The sequence below is a fragment of the Canis lupus genome, chromosome 22, assembly GCF_048164855.1.
Source record: "Canis lupus baileyi chromosome 22, mCanLup2.hap1, whole genome shotgun sequence".
Classification (NCBI taxonomy): domain Eukaryota; kingdom Metazoa; phylum Chordata; class Mammalia; order Carnivora; family Canidae; genus Canis; species Canis lupus.
In genome coordinates, this window is record NC_132859.1 from 5,825,140 (window position 1) to 5,848,898 (window position 23,759).

Sequence of the window (23,759 nt, forward strand, 5' to 3'; positions counted from 1 at the left end):
CACGAATGTTTGTTGAGCACCCACTGGGCCAAGTGTTGCTCTGGGTGCTCTGGTTTGAGAAATGAGCACAGCCCAGTCACTTCCCTCAAGGAATTTACAGGCTGCTAGGGGGATCCAGGCACTACACAAGGAAAGAATAAATATAAAGAAACAGGTGAACCTAGGACATGATTTCAGATGGAGGGAAGCACTGTGGCATAAGAGAAAGCAGGTTAATGGGACGAGGGAGGGTGGGGAGGGTGTGTATTTAGCAGCACTGTCAGGGACTGAGGTGGTCCCGGAGCAGCAGAGTCCTCAAGGATGGGCAAAACACTTGTGGAAAGACCATCCCAAGCAGTGGGAACTGTAGGTCTATGGTCTCGCCTCCCAATTTCCCTAGGCTAGAAGGCTAGAAGTCCAATGGTGAACAAAAAAGAACCAGATAACCTAACTTCAAGGAGCTCACAGTCAAGTAGGAGAACAATGAATCCTAATCACATGAATCACACTCTAAATGTAGACCTGCGGTCATGAGACTTGTGGTCAGTGGGACACCATGCAAGGGTTTGGTTGTATTAGGGCTGGGGTCGGGGAGGGGAGGATGGTGTGTGATCCAGAGTCGGTTTTCACAGATATCAGGAGAGCACTCTCTTGACTGCTAGTGGGGAGGCCAGTGGTCTAACCCCAGAAGAGAATGCAGTAGGTGCCCCCCCTCTGGAGGTCAGGGGGCAGCAAATGGCTGTAGGCCCGCGAAAAACCCTGAGCAGTGAGAGACAGCAAACCTTAGAATCTTACATCTGACAGCTGAAGGAGGATCCATACGGTGCCACCTCCAAGCCTTGCGGGAAGTGAGATGTATGGTGTGTGAGTGTGTGTGCTTCCCTTCTTTCTTAAAGTCAACACAGAATAGGGAATTCAAAATTCCCGAAAATGGACTATTTTTATACAATTCGGCAGTGATTTGCAGTTCCCAGAGATAGTCGCTGGTGATCCTACGGTTTGTGTCCTTCCAGGCCTTTCTCAACACATCTTTGACTTAGCTGATACCGTACTACACGTGCAAATTTTTTATAAACCCAGTGACATCTCTCATGTCATTCATCTTCACTGTCATGTACCACGCGGGGTGATGGGACCCGGAGAATTGACCCTTTGACCAAAACCTCACAGCTAATGAGGGGTCAAGACTCCTGCCCCACAGTGTAGTGTTTCACAACCTGTATCCCAGATCCTGAATTAATGCGTCTCATTTGCAACATATTTCTAAACTAATTCGACCTGGCGTGTGTGCTTTTTTTTTCCTAAGAACTGTCACTAAGGAAAAGAAAATATACAAGGATGGCCTTTTAATAAATAAAAACAGTTACAAAAATAAATACAGACAGCCAGGAAGCCAAAGTGGACATATTACGGTTAAAGTACATAATTACATGTAATATTGTGAAATGCTTTCTACCATCTCGTAAAATTGCGTGTTGTGGCTTAGCCCAGAATCTCCTGTAATCTTTTAAAAATAGTATCTAATAGGTCGATGGCATAAATGTTATAGCATAACTATCTTATGTGCCATAATGCAAACATTGCTACCTATTAACTCCGTCCGTCCAAGCATCTGGAAATATGGCCATTGCCTTCCCTGTTCCTCAATGCAAACGGATTTCTGAAAACTGCCAATAGCAAGGTTGATGTTTCCTTTCCTGAATGTCTATTTCATCTATCCAAGCATTTCAGTTTTGGGGTTCTTTCTTTGGGCTGCCGTGACGATCGATGTCCCTCTCTTCTCTCGTCCCCCTGCTCGATTCTCTCTGGACCTTGCCGGCCCCTCTTATTCCCTGGCACCCCCCTTTGTTTCCTGGAATTACCTTCAACAGGTGTCCTATGGGACTTTTGAGAAAGAACAACTTTTGTCACATTAATAAATGGTGGGGGAGTCATACACACGTCTTGTCTCCCTCTCCCCTCTTTGCCTTGTCCGGGAGCGTGGAAACTGAGAACACAGTCATGAATTAACCCTGATATCGTGGGCATCAGTATGCTGCCTATTGCTTCTTAATTCATTTAACAAATATTTCTTGGGCACTGATTAGAGTTCTGCTTGGCACTGGGGATACAGACATTTTTAAAGATTTCTTCAAGGTACTCAGAGTCTAGTTTAGCTGGTGGGGTGGGGGCTTGGGGGGGCAGATGTGGAACAAAACCTCACATTTTTTGGGGGAAAAAAAGTGTAGCAAATGAAACAATTCAATTCAACAAACCCTGAGCGCTCACCATGTGCCAGGCAGATGGCTGGGAGGCTAGGGCTGCGCCAGGCTTTGCTCCTCACAGACTCCCAGGCAGCTGGCAAATGGCAAAATCACCTGGCACATGTTAAGGGCTTCATGGCACAAAGAAAGACAGAAACGTCATAAGGGGCCATGGGACAGACAAGCAACTTGATCACATGAACACTTCTAACAAATCACTGGGCCTAGCGATGCGAGGAGAAAGTTTGCTTTTCTTGTATTTTAAGCTGCTATTAGCCTACCAAGTGCCCTAGCTCCCAGACGGCAGGCTTCCTCACCTCGCCCCCAGCCAAGCCCTCAAGTGAAGCCCTGGCTGGCCTTGCAACCCTCCCTTGAGTCCCCCAGGCCTTCAACCAAATCCTCCACTAGGTGATAGGAGATTATCTGCTTAAAGTCATTCACACTAAGGTGAGACTGAGGCTTAATCCTTCCAAAGTGATTACTTTGACAAAAGATAGCTGGTTAACCCTAATGAACCGCTAACTGGCAGAGCATGGAGGGCCCCGGGAAGGGCCCCTCCTCCTTCTCCGCCCAGCCCACCAGCATGTCTTTCCCTTTCTATTTCCTCCCCAAGAGATAAAGGAAGAAGGGAACCTGGTGAACCCTGGACTGTCTCTTTGCACTCTTTCAAGGGGCAGGTGAGGTGGTATTTATGAGCCCAGCCTAGGAATGGGGAGACCCCGAGTAGGGCAGTTGTTCCTGACTTTGGCTTCCCTTTGGGTGCCATCCAGACCGATCAAATCAGGATTTCTGGGAATGGCAACACAAGCATTGGTGTTTCTTTTTTTTTAAAGTTCCTCAAAAAAAAAAAAAAATAATAATAATAAAATAAAATAAATTAAAAAAAAAAGTTGCTCAGATGGCTCCAACGTGCAACCAAGTTGTCCTACTGAGCTAGAGTTGAGGAAATCAAATTCCCCAGAATCAGCGGCAATCCACTGACCTGGTCCACGTCCTCCCATTGGCAAGCAAGGTCTGTTCACCTCAAAAGAAGCATCATTCTATGCTGCAAATGCTGTCTCAAATAGAGTTCAGTTTGGGTAAACTGGTCACATACCAGTTGTGGGCATCTGGACCAGTCTGGAGCTAAGGTGCCCACAGAAATGTGGGCATCAGGACCAGTCTGGAGCTAAGGTGGTAGGGCACCTTTGTCATGCACCTGGTGGGACATGGCGCTTCGTAGGCAACCTAAATATGTTCTGCTTTATACCAGGTAAGCGTCAGTGGTCTGTGGGCTTGAAAACAAACTAGACACAGTCAAGTGCACACAGAGGTTAATCCTACATATTCTGTAAGGTTCTCAGGCTGTGGTGTGCTTCTAATTCCATATCCTCCTGCCTCTTTCTAAGAAATCGAGACTCTGAGTGCCCCCTGAGGGCATTAGGGTCTCTGAGAGATCAAAAGTGTTCTAGGCCACTTCCTTTTGGATTTATTCGTATCAAACTATGGAATAGATGTGTGTGCGTGTTGCATCAAAGTGTGCCAGTATACACACATGTGTATGCACACGTGTACGTATCCATAACTTTCTTAGAAACGAAGTCTTGCAAATTATTTTTTTTTGCAAATTCTTATGCACTTTATGAATTCATCCAACAAAGAGGCATGGTTAAATCATAAATACAAATAAATTAACAGGACATTTCTGACTCGAATCTCATTTGCAGGTAATGTTAGAAGTCCTGATTTACAGTCCTCGTGAGTGCACCATCGGTCCCAGTGGCTGCACCTGGGTGGCTCTGAGCCCCCATATTTCTGCCACAGGCTTAGCAATGAGTAACTGCCGACAGGACCTGATCCCATTGAGCCTTCCCAGTACGGAATGTATTTTTAGACAATGTTCAACATTCTTTTCCCTTCTCAAACTTTCCCGGCTGCAGGTCACCAGCTCACCAGTAACTGCCGCATTCTCACTGTCTTTTTGCCGTCGACTTTCCCACCCAGTCCCACAAATAGTCACTGAGCCCCGGGCATAAGTCCAGCCTTTCCTAGAACCTGAGACTATAGAATGAGCAAAACTAGACCTCGAGGATCTTGACACATACAGTCCGGCCGGCTATAGACATGAAATAGTAAATAATCACGATCAATGAAGTCAACAGTATGAATGTGCAATGTGTAGTGACAGAGAACAAGAGTGTGAACAGGGGACCCAAACTCCAAAGATAGACAGTTATCACTGTCTTTGTGACCTCTTTTTTTTTTTTTTTTTTTTTTTTGTTCAAATGTCCCGACTTGCAGCCATGTGAGAGCCAGCACAGGGCTTCCACGTCTTCGGTGCTGGAATTCCTTTTAAGTTTTAAGACAAGAGTTCCATTACTGGTTGCATAAAACAGCGACTTTATTTCTGTCAAGATGCAGATTGTCCACCACACAGCCCCGAGGGCAAGGTTTGGGGAAATCTGTATCTGATCACTACTACACACTCCCCTTGCTGGTGTTTGCTTTCATTCATTTCCTGGGTTTAGTGTTTTAAGGTTATGACACCTACCGGACGAAGCCAGCTTCTCTCTCGTACTTTCAGAGAGGGTAACACTGTCTTTTACATCAACATGTGGAACTCCAATCCGATCATCTTTTGTTTTGTCAAAGTTAGAGGCTCTTTTCTTGTTCCTGGATGTAAAAATCTTATTTTTTTCTGTCCCTGAATATAATAAGTGATATATGTACTTTTAAAAAATAATCTATCAAGTGCCTTTAATAATAGGAGTCCATTAATTCTGTTCAGGTGCCATTGAAAAGATGTTTATGCACGGTTATTCTAGACGAGCAATAGAGCAGTCGTCTGTAACTCCTACCCACATGCTCACTCCCCTGCGCAGGGTAACTTCCTTCTATAGCTTCGAGACTCCCACGTTCCCACAAAAGCACTTCCCTACCTGTCATTTAGTCTTCACGATTAAATAAAGAAAAAGCTAACTGTTTAAAAGAGGCTGGCCACTCTGGGTCTGTCTTTTCATGAAGTCATTCTTCTCTGAAGATCGACTAAATTATAGACTTAGCCAGAACAGTTTTTCCTCTCGTGAGGGCTTTGAGGCCTGTCTATTCTTACGACATTTCTGGTAACGTCTGCCTTGGAAGAAACTGTAAATAGTTTGTCAGGGTCCCTAAATACCCAGAACTCTATGTGGGGCCTTGGGGGGGGGTGTTACCTTTCTTAGGCTAGACTTGAACTTGGGGAAACAGGCATATTTGGCACCAAATAGCTAATGTATGTGGGACAACCAGAACTAACTACGAAGAAAAAGGAGTGTGTGGATGATACCTGGTACAGCTCTGGGTACTCTCCTTCCTGGGATGGAGGAAGCCTGCTGAAAGCACACCTATTTTATTTGTGACCAAATTCCCAGGTGACTCAAGGGAAAAACACCATCTCTTTGGGGGTCACTGGCAATAGGTATGCACGTGCCAAATGCGACACATGGGCCAGCTTCCACTGGCAAGAGTCAGAGCTGCTACAACCTTGTCCTTCTGCCTATGACGTTGGCGCCTCTTGGAGACAGCATGGCCACCTGTCCCCCTCCAAAGTGGTGCGATGGCTTGTGTCTGCACCAGACCTTTTAGAAGAATCAGGTTGCAAAATAAAGGGGTGTTACTTCAAATAAGGGGGCTGCTGCTCTGCCTCTGCCTCAGCTCCTATCAAACAAAGACAGTCTGCAGTCTGTTACCTAATCAGGCACAAATTTCTAGACAATCTCTCCAACTCTCCGTTTCCTGCTAACGCAAAATATCTGCCTCATAGAATTGTGCTCATGAATGATTCCACAGGAATTAACCTGACCTAGGTCAGACCTTTGACAAATTACAGCTATTATAATGATTTTAAGTAGATGGTAATTGTGAGTTTAAAAATTAGAATATTTAAAAAAAAAACAAGCTCACGTTAAACTCCAGGTCTCTTCAAAATATGAGAATTAAAATCAAATTGCAACTTTAAGAAAGTTACAACTTTTTATGAGATAAAAGATCTTTCTACAGTTTTTTTTTCTTTTTTTTTTTCTTTTCTTTTTTTAGTTTTTTGAATGGACAGGTAGGATGTAATCCAAAGGGAATCCAAGATATTCCCTGGAATGATCAACAGGCACTTTAGAAACATGAGTCTTAATTGACCAGAGCATGGCTTTCTTTCGTCCAATTCCCCGCCACCCGCCCCCCAACGACATTTTGTAAGAAAAAACATGGGAAGGACAAACCAAGCCCAGTAAAAGGCATCTATCACTTTAAAAATGAATGTATAATGCACAGTTGCATAGAAACCACATCCTTTGGAGCCATATGTGATTTTTTTTTTTTTTATTGCAGTCAGAGCTGTTGCCACAGGATAAAAATTTAGTTGTCTACTTGCTTCTTTTAAGTAACACAAGTCAAGAAATTGTTCCAGGCACAGCTTCCCTTTTTTTCAGCTCTTACTCCTACCTCCCTGAAAAATGTATCTCTCAATTTCATCAGAACAAACACCCTCAGAGCTCTAAGTGGAGAAAATAATGATTATGTGTTGCTAAGTACTATTTAGTAACAAAGGCTTGGGCCACAGGAATGGTGACATCACCCGCAGAAAGAGGAACATTTACACTTTTGAAAGGGATTCTTTTCCAACGTGATGGGTCACCAACCAGGGGAACAAAGCCAAAAAAGGCAGGAGCAGAGGACGCCGGGCCCTGGACGAGGCATCATTAACGTCCGATTCTGGAGTCATGCCCCAGGCCTACGTGGTCTTTCTATGCTCCCCTCCTGATTCTAGTTCCTTCAGCAGATGTGTGCCATTCCTACTGTAGAAAACCTGCTGCTCTCCTACTTTAATATATTTGCTTCTTGGCTAGTCTGTCCACCTGTAGTAAGCAGCAGGTCAGGAAGTGGCTTCCTGTTTCACGAGCATTCTCTAAACATTCACACATCGAAGATACCCATGCGTTTACACACGCGTGCGCTTGGAAACCACACACCAGCTTACATTTTGCACTAATCCAGTGATACAGTGAGTCATCATACCCACATGTCTGTGTGATACAATGGACTCTATCACTTAAATAGCACATAAGTCATCTCTACCCTTCCACACTTCCCAAATACCAGTAACATAATGATGGTCTATTTGGGCGCTGTAAGGAACACTCAAAAGTCATCTTGTGGCTCCTACAACAGTACTGTGTCTGCTAGCCTTGGGGAAATTATGATTGTGTTCCTCCCCACCCACCCATGGTCATCCTTCTAGCTACGCCCAGTCCAAAGCAACTGGTAGAGTTTATTTATTTATTTTCCATGGTCAGCCCTCAACTCAAATCAGAAATAGAAATAGCCATACTAGTTGTCATTAACTTCTCAAATATATGGGATGCCATTTGTTCTTGTCCTTAATAGCTATTAGGTTTGTTTAAATAGTAATGATAATAATAGTAGTAGTAGTAATAATAATAATAATAAGAAGAAGAAGAAGAAGAAGGAGGAGGAGGAGGAGGAGGAGGAGGAGGAGGAGAAGGAGAAGGAGAAGAAGAAGAAGAAGAAGAAGAAGAAGAAGAAGAAGAAGAAGAAGAAAGAAGAAGAAAAGAAGAAGAAGAAGAAGAAGAAGGAAGAAGGAAGAAGGAAGAAGGAAGAAGAAAGAAGAAAGAAGAAAGAAGAAAGAAGAAGGAGGAGGAGGAGGAGGAGGAGGAGGAGGAAGAAGAAGAAGAAGAAGAAGAAGAAGAAGAAGAAGAAGAAGACCTAAAATAAGATACTCTATATTCCCTTCCCAAATCACACTCAATCTCCCAACTCCCCTCGCCCCAAACAAAGTTGTATCTATTTAATTCTGGGATTTAAAAGGTAATAATTGGATAGTTTAGATCTCTTGGGATAATCCAAATAAATCAGAGGAAATTTATAATTATTCTGAAAATGGAGTGTAAGTAACAGTTACTTATAATAGGAAGAGGTTGATGCTGTAAGGGTCCCTAATATCACCAGAGCTAGGACTTGAGAAGAATAAACAAGAGAGCATCTGTTGTCTCCAGAGACTGGGAAACAGCCTTTTCTCTAGTCTTATCTGCTTCATATTCATACAGAAACTAATGTGCTTGATGACCCCATTACCAGACGTCAGGGTACTGATTTTCAATGGTTGTGATAAAGTCAGTTATTCCACAGCAATTTTGCTGAAAAACCTTCAGTTGACTAAATCAAATAATATTTAAGCCCTTTTCATTTTTATCAAGCCTGCAGCTTCAATAAAAATGAAAAGATAAGAAAATAAGGTTAACCTCTGGAGATAAACTCGGTTTACTTGAAATTCATCAAACTATAATAATTTTTCACCTAAGCAAACTTTTGACTTATGTAGTAATTTCTGCTTCTCTTCAAACAACAGTTTTTTCCCCAGGCTGTGTTAAACACAGAATGCACGGGTCATTCATTGCACCCACTCCCACAGTACATACATGTGCCTGTCCTTGCAAATATTTGTTCACAGTGTACAACTCCTTGTCTTGGCCCTTTGTCAACCTCAGCCCCTTAGCTTCGGCTCCCACTACCCTCTGAGACCTGCACTTTTCCTTTCTGCTTCTCAGATATGCCAAATTCATTCCTGCCTCTGCTGCACTTGCAAATCACTCCCCCAGCGCCACTCTTCCCAGGGCCCTCTGCATGGCACACTCAAACTTGTCATCATCGTTCATGTCTCAGCTTCAAATGTTTTTTTTCCCATTCAGGGACACCTGGGTGGCTCAGTGGTTGGCCATCTGCCTTTGGCTCAGGTCGTGATCCCGGGGTCCTGGGATCGAGTCCCGCATTGGGCTCCCTGCATGGAGCCTGCTTCTCCCTCTGCCTGTCTCTGCTCCTCTCTCTCTTTCTCTGTATCTCTCATGAATAAATAAAATAAAATCCTAAATAAATAAAGAAATACTTAAAGACACACACATACTCACATACACACACACTTTCCCTTTCAGAGAGGCCACCTCGGGAGGCCAGGTAGGTAAAGAAGCAGCCCTTCTCTGTTTCTCTATCCTTCTTCTTTGCTGAATTGTCTTCCTGCTGCTGGCATCATCTGAAATTCTCTTTTTAAAAATTGACTTGTTTATTGGCTTGCTCATTGCTTTTTCCCACTAGACTAAAGTGAAGCTCCTTCAGGGTAGAAACTTGGTCTTGGTCACTCTTTTCCTAGCACCTAGATGAATGCTTAATGCATACTGCTTGATATATGAATACACGAGTAGATGCACTTCAACCTGCAAAGAAGTTTCTCACAAGAATTAAAATCCTCTCTCTTCACATAACCCACTTTCTGCGAAGAGTCACAAAGGCAGAGTCACCAAATACTGGCAGGACCATAGGATCCGTAGGATAAGGGGGAAAAAAAGTGACTCAATGTTAAATTCATGTAATATTAAAAGGCTTTTCCAGGTCTTTGAAAATGTTCTGAAATCTTTTGAAAATGTTTTATCCCAATGTGTTTCCACTTGATGAAAACTTTGATAATTCAACCTTAATGCCGCCTCCCCCAGGGAGCCTTGTGCCATCACTGCATCAAGAAGCATAATTCTCCTTCTCTTATGGTCCCTTTCACTATTTCTTATATTCTACATATGAGTGGGGGAAACTGAATGGGGAAAAATTAGAGAGAAAGACAAACCATGAGAGACTCCTAACTCTGGAAAATAACAAAGGGTTGCAGAAGGGGAGGTGGGTGGGGGGATGGGGTGACTGGGTGACCAGCATTAAGGAGGGCACATGATGAGATGTTATACTATATGTTGGCAGATTGAAATTAAATAAAATATTTAACAAATTCAGGCTTATAGATCCATATATTGTTACAAAACTGAATTATGTTATGGTTATCTATATTTTAATGATCGACACTTATGTTATTAAACCTCTTTTCTTTCCTAACTTGCTTTGATTACTACTCTGATGTGAAAGTCTTTAAAAGATACTTACTGCAAATATTAAATTCTACCTCCCAAAACTCCAAAACAAACAAACAAAAAATAGTCTCTTTAAAGAGGTGGACTATTTATAAAAGTGATTTATAGTCACTACTTTAAAGAGAATATTTTTACATGTTTAAGATAATATTATCACACTTAACAAATGTGACAATTCTCCAATATCAGCTAATATAAAATCCACTTACAAATCAAATTTAAATAAAATTTTCTAAAAAAGAAAAATAACTCTCAAGTATTTCAATGTCTCAGGTGATACCTTACATTTTTCATAGTGGCTGAAAATCCACGTCTTTTGAGATTTTCCCTTCTAGAGTGTGAGATTTCCAAGGGGTCATGCCATATAATCTATAAGTGTCTAACAGTATCTACACCAAAGTTTTGCCTACCTTGCTTCTCATTGTAAGTACTAGAGGCAAGTATATTAATGATAAAGATCCAGACACACCAGGATTGGTTTTTTGACCATTATCAAACTAACTCTCTCTGAACCTTTCTTTTTTTTTTTCTTTCTTAAATCTGTAAAATAGTAATAATGGTACTTATTTCACAAAGTTAGTGAAGGTGTTTAATTCATTAATTATGTGAAGCACCTAATATATACAATGGTATTTTAAAACTGGCACTAAAACCTGGTAGTAAAAATGATATGCAATGGTACTAAAAACCAGTACTAAAAAATGTGATAGTAGGGGTGCCCGGGTGGCTCAGTTGTGTATCTGCCTTTGGCTCAAGTCATAGTCTTGGAGTCCTAGGATCAAGCCCCAGGTTGAGCTCCCTGCTCAGAGGAAAAGTCAGCTTCTCCCTCTGCCTCCCCCCTCACTCGTGTTCTCTTGCTCACTTGCTCGCTCGCTCACTGTCTCTCCCAAATAAATAAATAATAATTAAAAAATGTAACAGTAAATCTATTATTATTAACATTATCACGATCATCATCATCATCACCATCATCATTACCATCCTTTAAGACCTAATAATCTCAAGAACCAAGTCCTATATTTATAGTTTTAACTTGGTATGTTGGATACAACATGAAACAACTCCAAACAGTTTTCCTGGAATAGCTTTAAAATCTATTTCAAGATGAAAAATAGAACCAGGAAATAATTACAAAACAATATGTGAACTATATGCATAGCCATGAGGCCAGCACAGGCAGATGGTTAATCAGGAAAGAATTCTGGAAGGAGATTGCTCTTCCATCTGGCTTGAGGGAACCAATGAACCCTAACTGGCAAGGAAGGGTGGGCACATGTTTTTTCTTGGTGGTGAGGGCAAAGGCAGGACAAGTGCAAAGGCAGTGGGGCAGCAATGCAGAGCAATTGCCCCCAGGATTCTAAGAGATTAGGGGCACCCACTGTGAACCCATCCCTTTTTAGCTCAGTGGTGGAAGAGAGCCAATACACACAAAAAAGAGAACTTCTCGGTCTATTTGTTGTCTCCAGGGACCATTTCTTTTGTTTCAGTTCCTTTCACTCATGTTAACAGAAGTATCCCACCTGACAATTGTGTGGCAGCTTAGGCCATTACCATAACCATGGCCTCCTCCACAAGACCTTGGGAGATAGCTGTTATTTTTGTCATGTTTGTGTTATTTGTACAGGAGGCTCAGAACTGTTGAGGCCTTGTGCTTACTCATCATTTGAGTACCTAGTATGTTCTTTGCATTTTTCTAGACACTGAGGATGTAACACGAACAAAACAGACCAGATCCTGCCTTCACGGAGCTTACATGTTAGTGGGAGGAACAAACAATAAATAATTAAAGAAAGATAAACATTTTATGTAGCTTTAAGTGGTTATCAAGAAAATGAAAATGAGTTAAAAGGATAGAGAGTGACTGGGTTGGGGAAACTAATAATAATGTGTAGTTGGTCATGGAAGACATCCTTTGGGAGGAACGTTCAAACGTCTAAAGAAAGGAGGGTTGTGCCACAGTAATGTGTGGGAAGAACATGCCAGGAAAAGAGAGGGAAGAGCATTTGCAAAGTCCTGGAGTCAGGAATGAGTTAGGATGCCCCAGGGCAAAATAAGGAGCGGAGCCAGAGCATAGTGAATGAAGGGATGAGAGGAAGGATATGTGAGGGCAGAAACCTAGGTAGAGGAGAAGATATATAAGCAGTAGAAGGGGAATTTGGATTTTTTCATAAATTTTTAAAAAGATTTTATTTATTTATACATGAGACACACACACACATAGAGAGAGAGAGAGAGAGAGAAACACAAACAGAGTGAGAAGCAGGCTCCATGCAAGGAGCCTGATGTGGGACTTGATCTAGGACTCCAGGACCATGCCCTGGGCTGAAGGCAGGTGCTAAACCACTGAGCCACCCAGGGATCCCCCATGATTTTTTCATAATTAACATAGGAAGCCATTGAAGAATTGTGGGCAGGGAGTCACATGATTTGATTTCTATTTTAAAAGGTCCTGCTTGCAGGGATGCAAGAGTAGAGAAGGAGAGATTTCTTAATAGGGCTGCAACGGGAACAGAGATGTCCAGAACAGAGATGATAGAGTCTTATACTGAGCTCAAGATGGCGTGAGGGGTGAACTTGGGCAATATTGGGATATATTTTGGAAACAGAATGGACAGACTTGCTGATACGTAGGGTATAGGTGAGAGAAAGAAAGAAATTAGTGATGCTTTTGACCTAGATCACTGGGTGTAAGGTGATTTAAGAATAAAAGTATCAAAGAAGACCGGGCATGCAGCAGAGAGAAGGGTAGGCAGTGAGGGCCTTTCTTCTGGACATGTTAACTTCAAGAGGCCGGTTAACATCTGAGATTGAGTAATCACTTTGAGATAGGAGTCCAAAAGTTGGCAAAGAGTTAAGGAGGTACAATTTTTTTTTTTAAACTTACAGTTATAGGGCTAGATATCTGGAGAGGGAAGAGGAGCAACCATCCAAGATTCACAGTCAGTAAGTGACAGAATGGAAACTGAAAATGAATCTTGACGCTGACCCACTTTCTCTTCCTACCACAAATACCAGGATGCATTCATCATTATGAGTACTGGAGTAGAATATGGAGGAGTGCTGGGGGCAGGAACCTTCTAGAATCACTTATAGAAAAGGGTGAGAATTTGCCCAGTGCTTACGGACTATACAAATTCATGATTGCTTCTTTCCTTACCTATTTTTCTATAAATGTGGTGATAACGTGCACATTTAACTTTTAAAAACCACTTAGTCTCCATGGCTTGGAAAACAATGAAAAGCCGGTCAATTAAAAACATTAAATTAAACCGATAAGAATGCAAAGGGGGAAAACAATTCCCAACCTGGAAACAAATAGAAACAAATGAACCTAATTGTATTTCAAATGAATACTATGATAACCCCACATGGAAAGAAAGAAGAAGGAGGGATGGAGGGAAGGGGGAGGGAAGGAAGAGAGGAATCATCCTAGTAACCCACAAACGCAGTATTTGGTGGGCTATGGCTGTGTGGGGGAAGAAGTGCATGCAGACCCGAATTCTTTGTCAATAGGTTTGTTTATTGCAGTGTTTAGGTAAAGTAATTCAGAAATCATTTTAGATGTTTTATAGAAATGAGTAAACATGTTGATGTTAAGATCCAAGGCTGCCACCGTGGAAGAAGGAACACACAAACATTGCACAGGTGAAGGCAAGGAAGACCCTTCTGGGGAATGGGTTAGAACTGGAGATATCAGATGAACTCATAATGTCCAAAATATACCTGTATGGATATCAGCGTTTCTATGAACGCATGCGTATGCATTTGGGATATGCATACTTATATGTTTGTGTCTGCATACGTGTATTTTGCATTACTATATTCTTGCCAAAAGGGTCAACAAACCCAAACACTCCAGGAGCTGTGAGTATACCTCATCCGGATCTTGGCCTCTCCTGCCATTCCCCATTACAAGAAATGAGAAGTGGGGCACCTGGGTGGCTAAGTTGGCTAAGTGCGGACTCTTGATTGTAGCTCAGGTCATGATCTTAGGGGTGGTGGGATCAATCCCTGTATCTGGCTCTGCGCTTAGCAGGGAATCTGCTTGAGATTCTCTACGTCTCCCTCTGCCCCTCCCCTTTATTTATTTATTTATTTATTTATTTATTTATTTATTTATATCTAAATAAATCTAAAAAAAATTAAAAAGAAACAAAAACAAAGAAAAAGAGAGAGGAAGAAAAAAGAAAGAAGAAAGAAAGAAAGAAAGAAAGAAAGAAAGAAAGAAAGAAAGAAAGAAAGAAAGAAAAAAGAAAGAAGAAAAGAAAAAAAGAAAGAAGAATGGACTGATTCTGGGGTTGGGATGGGATAGGTACCAGCTTAGCCTTGAGCATCTTCTATGCCATAGAGTGTTCCCAAACACGAGGGAGGCATGCCATATGGACATAGAAGCCAGAATAAAGGGGCTTCCTTCGTTAAATGTGGACAATCTGAGCACCATAATAATTAAGGCAGTAAGGAATTCTAAACCAGTGGAAAGACAGAAATTCACAACTTAATATCAGTAACAGAGATACATATTAGTAATTGAAGCAGGAGAGAAGGGAGTTCTCTTGCTTACGAGGATGCGAGAGACTCTCTGAACTGTGCAGGGAGTACTGGCAGTGGAGAACCACGAGTGTGTAACTCTAATGCCTTACAACGAAGACTACATCAGATGAGAACATCGATTTGTATGAAAACCAAAGGGAAATTTTCCTGAGGAATTGTCATTATAAAATGGAGAAATGAGGCGACACTTTGGCGTGGCGACCAAAAGTAACATTGCTCATGGGGCATAGATGAGCGTCCTGTGGCTCTCGGTATGACAGCATGGGAGGAGACCTAGCCTATGCAGTATTCTAGCAAAACATGCATAACCACAATCTAATCATGAGGAAATGTCAGACAAATATAAAAATGAGGAACACTCAGTGGAAAAAAAAGAGAAGAAGAAGAGTTGGTGGATAGACTTTAAGGTTTTCCATTTTATAACAAAGAAATGATGTGAAAATGTTCCAGATTAAGGGAGGCTAAAGAGACATGGCAACTAAATGTAACACACACGACTCTGAACTGGATCCTTTCCTGGAGGGGAAAGTATTATAAAAGGTATTATTAGATAAATAGCAAAATTGGAATATGGGTAAACATTAGATAAACCTATTGCATCGATGCAAATTTGTGAAGTAGATCATTGTAATCATTACATAAGAGACTACCTCTATTTTTAGCAACTACCAGCTGAAGTCAAGGGTTTTTTATAACTTACCCTCAAGAGTTCAGAAGAGAAAATGGAGACAGAAAGAGAGAGAGAGAAAGAATAAGAGCAAATTATAAAGCAAATGGAGTAAAATATTAAGATTAGGCAAATCTGGGTAAGGGTATACAGACATTCACTGTGCTATTTTTATTTTTACAACTCTTTTGAGCTTTGAATTATTTCTTAATAAAAAATTTTAAGTAACTGAAGTATAATAAGCATTTCCAGCGAGCATCTAAGAAACTCCAATGGCATTAGATATGATTTTTACTCAAAAGGCAGCCTAATTGCCTAGAGAATGTCCCTGCCTCTCCTCTAATTCAGATCTGTTCACCAACACAGGAAAAGCATAAAAGCATTCGGCCTCGATTTTTTTCTTATGCAAAGTGAAAATAAATCAAACTGAGGCATGCTTTGGAAAAAAAATGCGGCTAATTTTACTTTTACTTTTTTCAGAATCAGAACTGTGGTGATTTTTTTCACGATCATATTTGTGTTTGTTTCCAAAGTGAAAAGATTTTTGAGACCGTGATAACCACTAACTATTGAAAAAACTGGGAAGTGACAATGAAATATCTGTAAAGTAGAATAATAATGAGCTGTGACATTTTTAATTAGTTCATGGAGTAAAACCAGTAGGCTCACTTCATTTCTGATTTGTTTTCCATAGTTCCAATACAAATTAATGGCTTTGAGGACATTTTTCTTTCAATTTGGACATAAAACTACAAATTTGCTATTTTCCTTAGTAATACTGAAAAGTTAAGACCCATTTTTGTACACGTATAAAATGGTGAACAGGCCAAGCTGGAAAGTATTTAGAAAACATCAAATCTAAGTGCCTAGTTTTAGTTTGTATAAAATGAAACAAATCGGGGATGTTAGGGAAGCAATATTGGAAACGATCAAACACCAAATAATTTACATTTTAAAGTTTTTGAAAATTAATTTTCAAACACCAAATAATTTACATTTTAAAGATGTAAAAATTAAAGTTTTTATTTTCTAGAGTCCTTGTGTACATCGCACTGCATAAAATGTATCTTTTTAAAAAAAATATTTTTATTTATTCATGAGAGACACGGTGGGGGGGGGCGGGCAGAGACACAGGGGAAGAAGCAGGCTCCATTGCAGGAGCCTGATGTGGGACTTGATCCCGGGACTCCATTATCATGCCCTAGGCCAACCGCTGAGCCACCCAGGGATCCCCAAAATGTATCTTTTTAAATGGAAATATTCATAAATGTAAACGAACTTGCCTTTATTCTTTATATTTGCAGAAATTATTCCTTGTATGTGAATGAGACACATATTCTCTCTTACGGAGCACCTAGGCTTCCAAAGCACATATTTTTGTGTACACAATAATTTTCCCATGTAACACATATTTTGATTAATAGAATAAATATGAATATGTTACATATGGCACTTATTTGAAAGTCACGTCCACTGAAAATGAACGGAAAATCAGTGGTTGTAAGTGGACACAAATTTGCGTTTACAAAGTTGGAAGAGGCACATTATCCAGATTGAGAGGATTTTTGTTTCTGAATTCAAAACACACCATTCCTCTTAGTCTACACCAAATCATAATCTTTCTTTTGAGCCACGAACTCTGATCTACTCTTGCCAATGAGACAATGGCCGAAAGAAGGGAAAAACCAAACAAACAAGTGTTCCAATGTTCTAAAAGTTCTTTGGGAAGTCCAGTTATTGATGTTAAGAGCAAACAGCATCATGGTTTCGTGGCGAATTTATTACTTGAGAAGTAATGCATTTGCCAAGGTGGACTAGAGCCCTCAAGCAGCAGGCCTTTCTCCTGCACAGGTGGGCAGCTGTAGAGAGTTCACACTGCAGGAGGGGGAAGACACCCACTAAACTGTGAGATTTGTTGGATCAACCCTGGAATTCAACAATCCGATGGCTACCCAGCAAGACCACGCACACATCACACAGGCCACCGTGTCTTATTAAGACAGATATAAAATTTTACGATGCTATACAGCAGTCATCCGTTTCAACTTCTATTAGATTCAGTGAAAATTTATGTCTTTGTGTGTCCCATGAATGTAGTCTTAATGAAACAGTAAAAAATATATATATATACGTCTCTAGTTGAGAAGTAACAATTTATGTATGCCAGCAATAAATTATTTACAATATTGTGTCTAATTTCACTTCAAAAATTGGGATTTGGGGCAGATTCTGAAACGCTTGTTCTTATTACACTATGCGACATAAAACCACAAGCAATGCATCTTGCTATTGTCCCAATAATGGTAAGATAGTCCCCATTCCATGTCTCATGGAAGGTCAGCCGGGTAGCTCTAATTCTTTTTCTGCAAATATGATTTTGTCATAGAACGAATTCTAAACTTATTTTCCACAATCTAGAACTAGGCTGTTCGTTCAGATTTTAATGGTTCACAAGAACGACGACCACAACAGCAACACAACCACCTTACCAGCAAGATAGGGTTTTCTCTACTTCTACGGCCTTCATTTGCCACTCGGAATTACAGTGTTGATCAAATTTAGATTGTAAGTTCCTTGGGCTATGTTTTTTTCTCAGTTGTTACCAGTTATTCAGTGTAACACCACACTGTATGACAAACACACAACACCTGATAGCTTATGATATCAAAATATTATCAAAATATCTCATACTTAAAATTCTGGACATTTAAAAGTCCTTTTTTTTTTTTTTTTTTTTTTTAGAGCGAAGCATTATAAGCGGTGTTGAAAAGAACCATAATCAAGTTCTGGTGAAGTAGCTGTGTTTAATCAGTGTGATACATAAAGATGAACATACAATTTTAATGGATTTCTCACAACTGTCAACTTAATTTTACTTAATTTTAAAATTTTGATCTAGTTAAGAATATTAAACTTGAGTCAACAGTTCATTTCCTAAATTTGTAACACTGACAATCTGTTTTCATTCTCTCTGTAATCAAAAGACAGCAACTTCTATCACAGTGCATTGCATGAAAATAATTTTTTAAAAACATCCTATTCTCTAGGTAATGTAATAGAACCAATGTGATAGCGTTGTTTACCCAAATTGATTAAAATTAAATCCATTAATTTATGGAACAGTGCAGACTTTCTTTTTCGGAAGCCATGTGATTATTCTAATTAAAGCAAACCAAATTAAGTAATCATTCAAATATATTATTTTCTTAAAAGAAGATTCAAAAATACTGTATGAGAATTACAATTATATTAAATAGTTAATATTTATATACATTATTCTAGCTTGGCAAAAATTTAAAAAAATCTGCTGGATTTAGATTACTTTAGAATTGCCTAATGAAATTAGTTTCAGCTTGATTTGATTCCCAATTATGAATCCAAATGGTCTTTTAGTTCTCGTCCCATTTTGGGGCATCATAACTGCAAATTAATCTTAAACATAAATTTCTAAAACTTGAGTTACTTACCTTATTTACATTTTAAAAGACTATCTACACTACAAATAGCTTTTTCTAAAGTATTTAAATTTCATCATCATATGATATGAAAAATAATACTGAAATGTCACAGTTTAATACTATATATTTTCACAGTGGGTAGAAACAAATTCAAGAATATCTTTTTCCTGGAAAATGTCCAACTAGTAATATGCAAAACAAACAAACAAATATATGTAGGATAACTTACAGATGTTAGGAATTTACTAGAGCTAGGGGAAGAAAAAACTCTCAAAATTTAAATTAATACAAAAGTTCTGTCAGCATTAAATTGTGTACAAAATTTGAAAAAAAAAGTGAAATATTTTTCCTTTTCAGTTAAAATAATTTGGAGATCAATAAGAACTTTAAAATTTTCCAGCTTTTTAAAAGGTTGTACGTGAAGTTGAAACTGTAAACGTACTAAACGTTGTCATTTAAAATATTGAGTACTCGCTTTAAAATTATGAAATTTCTTTAATCTATTTTGTAATTCAGCCCACACTGAAATCGTTGTTTCATGAACAGTGATCCAAATAATTAAATGAAAAATAGCAAAACTTTCTTCTTACCTCAGTGTCTTTTTTTCAGTTGCTTGTTAAGCTGCTTAAATAGTTGAGTTAACCAGCATCTCAAAGGGCTCTGACTCCCCTCAGCTTTTTTTAGTCAGTTTTTTTTTTCTCTGCAAAAGGACGGTCTACCAAAAGAGGAAGTTGTGAAACACCAGTCATTTTGCTTTATAAATTCTATGCAGGATGAAAAATTCTTCACAAACCTTACCTTTGGAACCATGGTGACAGGCTATAATTTGTGTGCGTATACATGTGCAATTAATTAACATATACGCAAATTTATATGTGTAAGCGAGTTTTCAGAAAGTTCTTGAAATCTATACATTATTATGTAATGCTCATTTACATAAGGAAACATCTCCTCTGTGGCCAAAAGATAATCATAGGAAAACAAAATACCGCTCTTTGCAGACAAAACCCGTCAAGCTCATACGTGAGGACTAAACTTGCTTTTATAAGGTTAATTAATTTAAACTCTTTGAAGTATGACCTAAATGCTAATCTGACTACAGACATATTGTAAAAAGAAAAAAAAAAAAAAAAACTTCAGTAAACGGGCATTTTCCTGGAATCTGAGTAGTGGTTTTTTACCTACAAGCCTTAAACTTCCTTTCTCATGAATAGCTGCCTGTTACATATAGATAAAGCATTGCAAAACTGAAACTGTTGCTTATCCATAAGCTCTGCTCTCTCAACTTCAGCCACAAGAATGCAAAACAGGTGCAGGTCCTGCACTGCTGAACACAAATGGTTAAGTTTCTAACAGGTTGGAGCCCTGATGGAAAATAGTTATGGGACAGTAGGGACGATGGTAGAAAAGGGACAGAAAAGCAGTTGATCAAAGCCAACACTACCTCCAACCCCAAATAGAAGGAAACACTCATATATATATATACTTCTCCCAGGTTACTGAATAGTAGAAGCAAATGAACAGCTGCAATTTGCATGTGGCAGGCCCTCCCACCCGGCCTTGCTGTTGGGGAAGGGAAGGGGGAGGGTGGTTTGCAAGAATAACAGTAATTATGCAAACCTCCACGCGCTGCAAGAACCACTTTCTGGACTTTGAAACTATCATGTTCCCAGGGTATCACACTCTGCTTTTTTACTTAACCATATTTTCAAAAGGGCAATAAAGAGCAATTAGGGGGTAATGAAAAATGGAAACGTTTTTCCATTTCATCTACACTCCAACTCGATGGGAATCTGCAGGAAGTAAAAACAAAGGCACAAACAATACTAAGAAAGCTACCACGACAACGGCCAAACACCAGAGTGTCATCAATGTAAAACTAGAGTGGAATTCTTGCCCGAGATACTTCTACGAAAATCCCTGAAGGGAGTTATTGAATGTGGTCAACAGTGCTTAGATTCTGTGTGTTTTGAGAAATTTTAAGTATGAGCATATTTGACTTTTATTATAAAAACACTAAGTCCACCTGACTGCCAAAGACCCAGGCTCAGCAGCAGAGGCAGAGTGCTGGGTATCGGTGGATGGTTTAATGCGCCCGCTCAGTATTTGTGTCCCTTTCACCTGGTGGGTGGATGTGTGTCTCTGTTTCTGTAATGATCCTTTCCAGACTGGAGAATATGCTCAAGAGTCTTCCCTCTTAGACAGTTCTCTGACTGACCTGTCCTATCACTTTCCAATTTGAAAAAGTTGTCATCACCGACGTCCTGCAAGTCCTCCTAGCTGGTATGTGTATGTGCATACGTGCATGTGCACGTGAGCATGTGTGTGTGTGTGTGATAGCACATACATAAAATCAATGAGCTTATCATTTTATACATATAGTCTAGAGATGTTAGGTATATGCAAGTTATGGTACAACCTTCACCAACCCCCACCTCTAGATATTTTCATCCTCCCAAACTGAAACTCTATACTCATTAAACAATAGCTTCCCATTCCTCTTCCATTCCCTACCCAGTCCTTGGCAGCCACCATCCTACTTTCTATCTTTATGAGTTGACTTCTCCAGGTACCTCCTACAAGTAGAATCATAGAGCATTTGTCCTTGTGGCTGGCTTATTTCACTCAGGTGCTTCCAGGTTGCAGCATTTGTGAGAATCCTCTTCCCTTTTTAAGGCTGAATAATATTCCATTACGTGCATGTGCCACATCTTATTTATCTATTGTATTCTTCGATGGACATTTATGTTTGCTTCCTCCTATCGGCTATTGTGAATAATCCTGCTAAGATCATGGGTTTACAAATATCTGTTTGAGTCTCTGCTTTCTTCTATATTCTTTTGGGTATATACCCAATAAATAGAAATTGCTAGATTGAAATATTATCTATTGCTGGAGCATGTCATGATTCTATGTTTCAATTTTTGAGGACCTCCCATACCATTAAATTCCCCTATCTTCTTCATGTTTCATCTCTCTGCATTCTGGTTTCTGCGGCTTCTAGTCACTAAGATTCTCTTGCCAAAGTCACCCGATGACTATGTTACCAAATCCAAATGATACTTCAAAGCCCTCTTGCTTGACTCCTTTGCAGTATATGCCACTGTTGACCATTTCCTTCTTGTAGAAATGCTCTCTGTGCTTGAGTTCTTCACTCTCTCCTTCTGATTGGGTAGCAGTCTCTTCTTTGACTTTCTTACGGGGTTCCTTAACCATGTTCATCCATTAAATGTTGCTGCTTCTCAGGATTCTGTTCTGGGCCTGCTCCTCTTCTTATGCACAATGTCCTCAGCATACTTCCATGGTATCAATGGACAGAGACTTAATTGCACTTTCATTTCTGTTTCCAACCTGGATATCTCCCTTGAAAAATTTTGGTCAGTACAAAATACAAGATGGTTTTGACCTGTGCTCTAGAGAAAAGCATCTGCATAGAGGGCGTAAGAGCAACCAAATTTTTAACTTTCATTGTTTAACCTTGGACAAGTCAGCTATTATTTCTGAGCCCCGTTTCCTTATCTGGAGCCACAAACAACCACTTCGGAGGATTATTGAAAGTTCATTTTCTTGACATTTAAAAATTATAGAATAAAGAATACTTTGTTGTGTTTATAGTATAAAAAATACAGGTAAAGTAAAAATTTATACTATTTCCCTATAGCATGATTCTCCATATATATATATATATATATATATATGGAGAATATATGTAGATAGATAGATAGATAGATAGATAGATTCATATATCCATATGATATATGGAATTAAGTAATTTTGTGGGCGTTTAAATATATATAACATCACAGTGTATTTTTCACTGTGATCTTTTTTTAACTTTATCTTTTTTTTCACTGCGATCTTTTTTTAGTTGAAGCTATCCCCAAGGTATTCTTTGGAACTGACTCATACACATCTAATACCCCCATCGATAAAATTTATGTAATTTCTTCACAATTAAAAGCAGTGTAGTCAATCAACAGTGTTATAGATGCCTCCCTAAAAGTATGGGGAAGTTTTTAAGTATAGGGATATAGAATTGCTGGGCCAGAAGGTATACACATTTATTTTTTATTTTTATTTTTTAGGTATACACATTTAAAATGTTTTTTTTTCTTTTTTACACATTTAAAATGTTAATTGTTACTACCAAATTGCCGAGTCAAAAAACCTTTACCAGTTTGAACTTCCAACATTTCCTGTTTTTCCACTCTATTGTCACTACTTGACATAATCAAACTTTTAAAGATTTGCCAATCTGATGGGCAAAAGAATGGTGTCTTCATATTTTTAATTTGTATTTCCCTGATTACTATGGAAATTGAACATATTTTAATGTTTGTACCTTTTGTATTTCCTGTTTTGTAAATTGCCTGTTCATTCATTCCAGACATTTGTTCATTGGACAATGGTCAACTTTTTATCGATTTGTAGGGTTCAATATACCTTAGGTTTTAATGTATTGTAATCACTGTTCTTTTTTTAATGCTACAGTCATTGAATAGTGTAGCTTTTTGAGATGATCTCAATATTGTTTGATAATATCCTTGCGTTTTGGCACAAGATGTCTCAGGCTCATTTTGTAAATTTCCTATTCCAGACCTAAACTTAGCTCTTTCTCTAAAGGGCTTTGTTTCCTTTCAGTAAGACAGGGTTTTCTGAGACTGAATTTAGACATTAGTGGTGCTACAGGGTTATCATTAGCATTAGGAATAAACTGGGTTTTGTAAGCATTAGCAGTTAGTCAATATAATGTTAGTTATTTCTATATGCAAAGCAATATGTATTTGGAATATATATTTAAACATGTGCTAGGAGTTTGTAGCATGCATTAACATTACATCATATTTTGCATTAAAGTAATTTAAGAATAACATACCTCATATGAGAAAATATTTTCTCTTGAGTAAAAATTGGGCACTGTTTT

At 39.3% G+C, this 23,759-nt stretch overlaps 1 protein-coding gene and 1 long non-coding RNA gene across 4 annotated transcripts in view; one reads left to right on the plus strand and one right to left on the minus strand.

Moving 5' to 3' along the window:
• The window catches only part of LOC140613814 (uncharacterized), a 32,654-nt gene extending 14,352 nt beyond the window's left edge, over positions 1-18,302 (plus strand). The window contains exon 3 of the long non-coding RNA XR_012014714.1: positions 18,120-18,302. This is a non-coding gene — a long non-coding RNA (uncharacterized lncRNA). The remainder of the gene's footprint in view (positions 1-18,119) is intronic.
• MBNL1 (muscleblind like splicing regulator 1) overlaps positions 1-19,550 on the minus strand; it is a 203,457-nt gene extending 183,907 nt beyond the window's left edge. For 2 of the 3 annotated variants that reach the window (XM_072792257.1, XM_072792236.1), the window contains exon 1: positions 19,426-19,550. The gene's annotated coding sequence lies outside the window, so the exon portion shown is untranslated. The remainder of the gene's footprint in view (positions 1-19,425) is intronic. The other variant, XM_072792234.1, reaches the window with a different exon arrangement.
• Between the last annotated feature and the right edge of the window lie 4,209 nt (positions 19,551-23,759).